Source organism: Bos indicus x Bos taurus, chromosome 17 (assembly GCF_003369695.1).
Source record: "Bos indicus x Bos taurus breed Angus x Brahman F1 hybrid chromosome 17, Bos_hybrid_MaternalHap_v2.0, whole genome shotgun sequence".
NCBI classification, from domain to species: Eukaryota; Metazoa; Chordata; class Mammalia; order Artiodactyla; family Bovidae; genus Bos; species Bos indicus x Bos taurus.
In genome coordinates this window covers 27,806,202-27,814,969 of record NC_040092.1, presented here as the reverse complement: position 1 = coordinate 27,814,969, position 8,768 = coordinate 27,806,202, and the positions used below count along the sequence as shown (strand labels likewise).

The following is an 8,768-nucleotide window of genomic DNA, read 5'->3' as shown; positions in this document are numbered from 1 at the left end:
TGAGCTGTAGTACATGGATCTCTCACCTGCATTGCTTCAAGGGAGATGAATGACTGAGCAGAAAGAGCAAGAGAAAAATTGATCACCTGTCTTTGAAAAATGTCTTCTGTGTTTGGCAGCAGAGGACTGAAGATGAGGACATAAACTGTCCCAGGCCCATGGGACTTCTGGCACAGGGCCCCAAACCCACCCCTCCTGGGCAGGCAAGGGCACCATTTGTCCTGGGGCTCTGAGTAGACAATGGAGAAAAGACCCCCAGAGGCTGAGAAAGCTCCTTCCACAGCTTTGAAAGAGCACAGGGACCTCCCACAGGGAAGAGGGTTACTCAAGGCCATGTGGTGGGTGCAAGGACCCCTGTTTGCAGGGACAGGTCTCCTGGACAGTTTAGGATCCTGCTTCCTTGGCCCCTGGGAAGTGGACCCCAAGAGACGCCTTCTAGCCCCGAGGCCCAGAGGGGAGCATAAAATGGGACCACAGTGCTGGCTGCCAATGCCCATTACCCCAAGGGGTGCCCAGGGCCCTCAGGAGGCACATCCCAGGTGCCCCCGGGGACCCTGCCTGCCTGACTGCCCCTCCCTTCAGGCCAGCATCCCACTCCTGTGTCTGGCCCTCCCCCTCCTCCTGAGGACACACAGCCATGGATGAGACCCCCACCCCCACCCGCCCGTTTTCCCTGGATGGCGTCTGCAAAGGCCCTACCTCCACATGAGGAAGCTGCCAGTGCAGATGCCAGGGACTGAATCTTGGGAGTGAGGGTCATAGTTCACATCACACACTGATGCTTTAACTTTCTTTTTGTTGCTTTAACTTTCTTCTTTTTTGCTTTAACTTTCTTCTGCGGCAGACAGAGCCGTCTGGCAGCCAGGCCCCCGCGTGGGGGAGCACAGAGGCCTGGGTGTTCGCGCTCAGAGATGAACTGTCCTGCAGAACTGACGGCAGACAAGGCCCCGAAGCCCAAACCCCCCGGGTTCGCCCACCCTGATGCAGTCCTCCCCAGTGTGAGACACAGCTTTGACATCGCCCTGCTGTAGCCTCGTGCAGACGGACTGTCCTGGCAGAACTAGGAAGAAGGCTGGGGTTCTGGCTCTTGATACTCACAGCACCATCGGCCCCAGGGAGAGCAAGGAACAGAGGGGCCAGGGTGGGAGCCACATCCCAGCACAGTGATGAGAAGCCAAGTTGGGTGGACAGATGCTGCAAGCCGGGCTCCCTGGGTGGGAGGGCAGAGCTCTGGGGGTTGCAGCAAGTGGTGGGGTGGGGGGGCTTGTAAGGTAGGAGGTTGAGCTCTCAGACACCCCCGTGGACGCCCATCCTGGAGCCTGGTTTCCCTCCCTTCTGAGAACTTCTCACAAGCTGCAGGAAGTCATAGCCTGACCAAAGGCAGAAACCATTCTTGGGGACAAGGACTTACCTTAACTTTCAGGCTAGGTCTTCCTTTGCCCAAGGTGTCCCAAGCTCGTGACAGGTCCAGTCTCCAGCAGCACCCCAGGTCCCCTCCACAGAGCAGTGGGTGGAGAATGGAAGCCATCCCAGTAGGGACAACATGGGGACAAAAGTGGGGACATGAGCCAATCCCCCGAGTTGAATTTGGCTCAGAAAACACAGGCTGCAGAAACATCAAATGGGCATGGAGTAGGCAGGGAGGTGGCCTGAGCCAGCAGAAGCCCAGGGATGCAGAGGGAAACACCACACAGCCAACTCATTCTGGGCAATTTAGGTGGAAACAATGCCTATCTATGGGCTTTCCTGGTGGCTCAGTGGTAAAGAATCTGCCTACAATGCAGGAGCTGCAGGAGATATGGGTTCAATCCCTGGGTCTGGAAGATCCCCTGGAGTAGGGCATGGCAACCCACTCCAGTATTCTTGCCTGGAGAATCCCATAGACAGAGGAGCCTGGTGGGCTGCAGTCCATAGGGTTGCAAAGAGTTGGATATAACTGAAGTGACTTAGCAGGCAGGCAGGATGCCTTCCTGGGACACAGTTGGGCCAGGGAGACGGTCACTTCCTGTGCTGGGATCAGCAGTGCTCCCAAGATGGGGTCCACACGGAACCTCAAAAGGTGACCTTCTTTGGGACTGGGGTCTTTGTAGTGTAATTAGTTAAGGTACAGTCAGCCAGGAGTCAATGGGCTCTGATCCCCTCGCAGGGTCCTTATAAGAAGCGACGACACACAGACACACACAGAGAACACAGCCTCGCAGAGATGGAGACAGAGCTGGAGTGCTATAGCCACACGCCCAGGACATGGAGAGTACGGCTCCAGGAGTGGGTGAGGGGCCTGGACCAGTTTCTGCCTCTGCCCCCTGGAGCAGCCAGCCCTGCCAACACTTGGGTCTCAGACTTCTGACCCCGGACTGTGATAGGAGAAACTCCTGCTGTTTTAAGCCAGCACGTTTGTGGTCACTTGGTAGAGCTGTCCCAGGACACTGATACACTCCATTAGAGGTAACCCCATCTCAGAGATGCGTGAGGTGACATGCTCCCCTCCCACAGCACCTGAAGGACAGAGACAGTGCCCACAGCAACCCCGGAGCTCAGCTGACGTTTCTTGTATCATGGATGCCCCCAACCCTACCCCCAACTCCTCCCCACTTCCTGCCAGCATCACAGCCTCACATCACAACTCTAACTCCTCCCCACTCCCTGCTTACTCCCTGGACCAGCACACAACAACTGCTTCCAGGGGGCGCAGAGCAGAAGTCAGATCTTCCAGGCCTGGTGGCCGAGGATGTCCACATGGGGACTGAACAAGAATGAGGTCCACTGGAACATCGTCTCCACCTGGGAAGAGAGGAACCTCGGGGGAGATGCACAGCTATTTTGTACCAAAATCAAATAAAATACATAGGATTATAGAGGAAACTGGAGAAGGCAATAGCACCCCACTCCAGTACTCTTGCCTGGAAAATCCCATGGACCGAGGAGCCTGGTGCGCTGCAGTCCATGGGGTCGCTAAGAGTCGGACACGACTGAGTGACTTCACTTTCACTTTTCACTTTCATGCATTGGAGAAGGCAATGGCAACCCACTCCAGTGTTCTTGCCTGGAGAATCCCAGGGATGGGGGAGCCTGGTGGGCTGCTGTCTATGGGGTCGCACAGAGTCGGACACGACTGACGCGACTTAGCAGCAGCAGCAGCAGCATAGAGGAAACTGATTCTATTGGAATCCAGCCAGTTGTCAAAATATTAAAAACAAACACAGTGTGAGAGGATAGACTATGCTGCTATATTCACGCTTCTGACAGCAAGATGCAGCCACACGTGTGAGAGCGGTGACCAGCAGCCGCCAAGATGCGATTCTTCAGCGGTGGCGATGACGCGGATTGAAACTCTGGGATTCCACTGACAACAGCGTCGCCATCAATGTGCAGCTAGGAAAAGCGAGCTTTGCCACCGGGCAGCCACCCACCTCGTGCCCAGATTCTGTATTTGTGAATGCACCTGCTTGTTAAATCTATCTGTAACCCCAGCATCAGCAGGTGGGTGCTTCCGTGGTCACTCAGAATGTGGCAGGGCAGGAGAGACGTGACTCGTTGCGGAGTGCCAGCACACGTGACTCCCACACGTGTGCTCCTGGCGGGCGCGGAACCAGCTGACACAGCTGATTCATGTCAGCTCTGAGGCCGTAAGCAAGTGCCCTTTGTGTCTGTGTAAGGTTTTTTGTGGGGTTTTTTTGCATATTTCTGTTTTGTTGTTTTGCTGTTTAAAATGGCCCTAAGCTCGGAGCTCAAGCGCCATCCAGTGTCCTAAGGATAAGAAGGCTGTGATGTGCCACCGAGAAGATGCGTGTTAGACGGGCTTCATCCCAGCATGATCACAGCGCTGTGGGCACTGTGGAGTCCCCACTATGAGCCAACAAATGTAGAGGTGTCTTTAAATAGAAACACATCAAATAAAGTTGTCTGTTGGTTGGCGGACAAAAATATGGTGTCCAGGGGCTCAGGCTTTCCCGGGAGCAAGTTTGGTGCCACTAATTTCATGATCACATGACCTCATAGTGCGGGACCCCCAAAGAGGATGAGAATTAAGCGTGTTTATAATTGAAGGAAACGCCGCTTTCCATTCAGAAGTAAGTGAAGACAGAGATACGGTTTCTCCCTCCCACGCTCACTGGCCCTGGGGACTGCTTCGGGGGCTCACTCTCATCTGGTTCCTGTCACACCCTTGCAGCCACAGGAGCTTGGCCCAGGGGAAGGGTTTGAGGAGCCCCCTGTACTGGCTGAGATGCGCTTTTCTTGGGCTCCCCCGTAGAACCATCCTCACTTTCACTGGGCTCCCGGAGGTAGGAGGGAGGGACCAGCCCTGGGGCTCCGGGTCTGAGGCCAGAAGAAGAGCTCAGAAGAGCCAACCCGAAGGGCTGGCTCAGTCATGCTGCTCCCTCCTCTTGAGGAGAACTGCCTCCCCGGCCAAAGTTAATTAAACCAACAGCCTTGATAAGTCGTACAAGTAACTGCTCGGTGATAAATAAGATGAGAAGCCTGTTTATTTCTTCTTTCCCTTTTAGATACCCAATAGACATTTTAAAATTAAATGGCTTATCTGTGCTAACACAGATGGACGGGGTGATCTTCCTTCTGTAACAAGTGATGGCTGACAGTGTCTTCACCCTGCGAACATCCTCCTTTCAGCGCAGCACAGCCTGGCCCGAGCTTCCAAGTGCTGACTTTCAAAACCAGCTTTGTTTCCCTCCTGAAGGTCACGGTTGTGTGGCTTCCAAGGTTTGTCCTTTCTAGCCTCAGAACCCTCCTTCCTGTGTCCCGTGAGGCATCTGGAAGCCACAGCAGTGGGATCTGCTCCCAGTGTCCCCACAGAATCAGGAACATCCTCATGATGTTCTCTGCAGGGCTCTGGAGCTGCTTCAGGAAAGACCAGGCACTCACCATCAGGACCATGCTGGGACCCAGCTGCCCTGCCACCTCCCCTCCTCCTGTGCCCGGCCTCATACAGCAACCCCTCCACGTGCTTCCACAAAAAAAGAAGGGAAAGGAGAAGGGAAGGAGAAGAAGAAGAAAGGAGGGTGCAGAGGATGAGAAAAATGAGGGAAAGTCAGGCAGAAGACAGACAAAAAGCATTCTAGAAAAAAACACCCCAAAATAAAGAAAACTTTCCACAAGTACTTCTCACTTGAGAAGAAGTTGAGAAGCTAACTTTTCTTTTAAACTTAGAAAAAAGTTGAATTATAGGTGATTTATAACATTGTATTAATTTCTGCTGTGCAGTAAAGAAACTCAGTTATACATATATTTACATTCTTATCATGGTTTATCATAGGATACTGAACATAGTTTCCTGTGCTATATACTAGGTCCTTGTTGTCTGTTCATCCTGTATATAACAGTTTGCATCTCATAACACCAAACTCATACTCCACCCCTCCCCGTCCCACCTCCCCCCGCAAGTTTGTTCCCTATGTCCATGAGTCTGTTCCTGTTTCGTAGATACATTCATTTGTGTCATATTTTAAATTCCACATATAGTGATATCATACGGTGTTTGTCTAAGAAGCTAAGATTTCAAAAGAAGAGCTTACAAATTAGACCACAAAACTAAGGGATGAGATGAAAACCACTGATTTCAGAGTTAAAGAAACAAAATAAGTCTCAGAACAGCATAATACAAAACTAAAGAGTAAATCAAACAAAGAAAACAGAAGCATGACCAAGGATGAGACTGCTGATGCAGCAGAAAAACTCAAGGCAGTCACACTGGTTAGAGATTAAAACAAACAAACAAAAAACCCTTTGAGAAAAGCACTAGAGAAAAGATGATAAACCACTGGGAATCCACACAAAGATGCATCAGCTCAAGGATACCCGGTGTCCGGAGGAAGAAACTTCAACAGAAAAACCAGGAAAACTAGTTAAAGATGTAATGAAAGCAAAGTTGCCTGAGATGAAGGCGGATGAATGAGTGAAATGAATTGAGCTCATGTTGAACAAGTCCATGGTGCTTCGAGGACACGTGATACAGACTGTTTACTGACTGGCAACCCAGGCCGACACCTACAGGGCAGGGGCTGACCTCAGACACAGCAGCGCCAGCACTCAAGGTCAAAGAACAGCCCAGTCGGACTCGCCTCCAGCAAAACAAGCAGATATACTGTCTTCTATTCCTCCCACAAGTTCAGCCTAAAACTCAAGACATTCCAGAGAGAGTAAGGAGAGAGACTCTGGAAGGAGGAGAGAAGGGCAGGCTGGCTGAGGGCCTCAGGCCTGAGGGGTAGAGTGGGGCGTGTTGTCGAGATTCAGCCTCTGTTCACTGGTGCTGAATAGAAATGCGGAGACAGTGTTTTGGGTGAAGTAGAAAAGAATCACTTTATTGCTTTGCTAGGCAAAGGAAGCCATGGCAGACTAATGCCTGTAAGACTGTGTCCAGCCCTGGAGGGGGTAGTGAGGAGTCTCATAGTGATGGTTCAAAGAGGAGGGCATGAGTAGTTCATGGACATCCTTCTGACCGGCTGGTGGTAAGGTAAGTGGGAGTTAGCATCAAGTTTCTGGTTCCAACTGGTCTGGGGTCTAGTGTTTATGGGCAGCATGCAGTTAACTTCTTCCACCTTGTGAGAGTTTCAGTATCTGCAAAACATCTCTTAGGACGTAGCTCAGAATATTACCTATAGCCCTTGAGGAGGAAATAAAGGTCCTTGACTTTGCTTAATGGGTAAAGTATTATTCTTTTGTCTTACGTGACTGTTTTACTTTCTGCAGTTTCTCATTTTTCTGATTAAATTTATTCTTTGACTAAGGTCTCTCTATAAACAAAAAGCAAGCAAAGGACATGGGGGAAGTAGGGGTTCTCTATCCTGAGAAGGCCGCATAGGGTCCTGCTTCATTACAGGAGTGAATTTCTTCTTGCCTTGTCATCCTACACAGACTTGGAGCCCATGAAGCCGGCAACCCAGAAACCCAGTGGACAAAGCCTGCTGTCAGCCAAAGGACCAAAAACACACTAACTGCTCTCCTCTACCCAAATGCTGAGGCAAGTCTGGACCCCTACACCCACGCATGCTGCCCCACCGGGAAGCACTGAAGCCCAGCCATGGAGTCAGCAGAAACCACCCAGGGAGCCAGGACCTCCACCCCCATCTGCAACACCAAGCCCTGCTTCTCCTGCCAGAGCCCTCTTCACAGAGGTCATCAGGGACTAGGAGCCCCCCACCCCAGACAGAGGTGGAAAACAATATCTCAGATGTGGGGGCATTTGGGATGTGCAGCCCCCGACCCTCATAGGAAAGAGGAATTTTTCAGATCCATCATCTAAGCATCCAGCCCAAGAAACTGGGAAAGAGCAAAATGAACCCAGATCAGGTAGCAGAAAATAAAGGACAGAAATCAGAGACCCTGAAAACAGGAAAACAGTACAGACCATCAAAGTCCCGGTTCTGTGAGGAGATCAATAAAGTGGACAAGTCTCTAGTGAGAATGACAAAAAGAAAAGATGGAAGACAAATCACCAGGATCAAGAATGGAACCGAGACACTACTACCAACCCTACAGATGCTAAAAGGATCAGGGATGCTGCGGACGGTTTAAGGATACAGGCTCCCCTGGGGACCTGGCCCCACGATGTCCTGCTCTGTCTGCATTCCACTGGTCAGGCTCCCAGTCAGTGGTGTGGGAGGATGGTCTTTGCATGAGGGGCCAGGAATTTCACCTGCCACCTGGAGTTCTCCATTCCTGACACCCTCAGCTGAAGGTCCACCCTCAGACAAGGACCCACTCTTGAGCAAGCACCAGATCCCTGGAAGGCTCATGAGAACAGACACGGTACCACCCCCAGAGCTCCTGACCCAGCAGATCTGGGTGACCTGAGAATCTCTACTTCTGACACGGTCCCATTAGATGCTGATGCTGTGGGTCCAGGGTCCCCACCTACTCAACCTCTGCCTAGATGAAAGCTGGAAATAAATAGGGTGTAAGTTCAAGGAAGATGGAGTCACGTCTCTTAGATGCCTCTGTGGAAGACAGAAACTTGCACACATGTGGGAAAGGGCAGCAAATAGCAATGGCAATGGTCACAACTGTGAGCTCTTGCAGGGCACAGCACTCACTGCTCTCAGCACTTTGGTACTTCACTTCTCAAATCTTCACAAGGAGCCTGGGAGGAAAACGCCAGTATTAACCCCCATTTTTCAGAAGGGGAAACTGCAGCACAGAGAGGCTTGGTAACTTGCCTGAAGTCACACAGCCAGCAAGAAGTTGTATTTATTAGTCAGAGTTCCCCAAAGAAGTTGAACCAATATGGATGGTACATGGATGGAAGGATGGATGATAGATAGGTAGATGATAAATGGATCAATAGATAGAAGAGACTTATGAGGGATTGGCTCACATGGTTTTGGAAGCTGAGAAATCCCACAATTTGAAAGATCTGCAAGCTGGAGACTCAGGAAAACAGGTGTCACTCAGTCCAAATTCAAAGGCTGAACTAACATCAGAGGAGCCCCTGTCAGAGGGGCTGTCGCTCACACAAATAAAGCCAATTTGCCTTTCTTCTCATTTTTCTCTGTATCCAGGCCTCTAACAGACTGGATGATGCCACCCACATTGGAGAGGATGGTTCTCTTTATCCACTGATTCAAGGGAACACCCTCACAGACCCACCCAGAAATAAAGTTTTACCAGCTCCCTGGGCATCCCTATGGCCCAGCTGAATGGACTCCTAAAACTAGCCATCACAGTGGTCAAGGTGGGTTTCCTCAGAGCCCATACTTCCAGGGCCACGAGAGACACATGCTGATCAGTGTTTGGACACCGATTCCTTGTTGAAA

At 51.1% G+C, this 8,768-nt stretch overlaps 1 long non-coding RNA gene across 1 annotated transcript; it reads left to right on the top strand.

The window, feature by feature from the left end:
• Window positions 1-5,311: 5,311 nt before the first annotated feature.
• On the top strand, window positions 5,312-8,508 carry LOC113907639. Its single transcript, XR_003515252.1, has 2 exons — window positions 5,312-6,469; window positions 6,871-8,508. It is a non-coding gene; the product is annotated as an uncharacterized LOC113907639 (long non-coding RNA).
• Window positions 8,509-8,768: the final 260 nt, after the last annotated feature.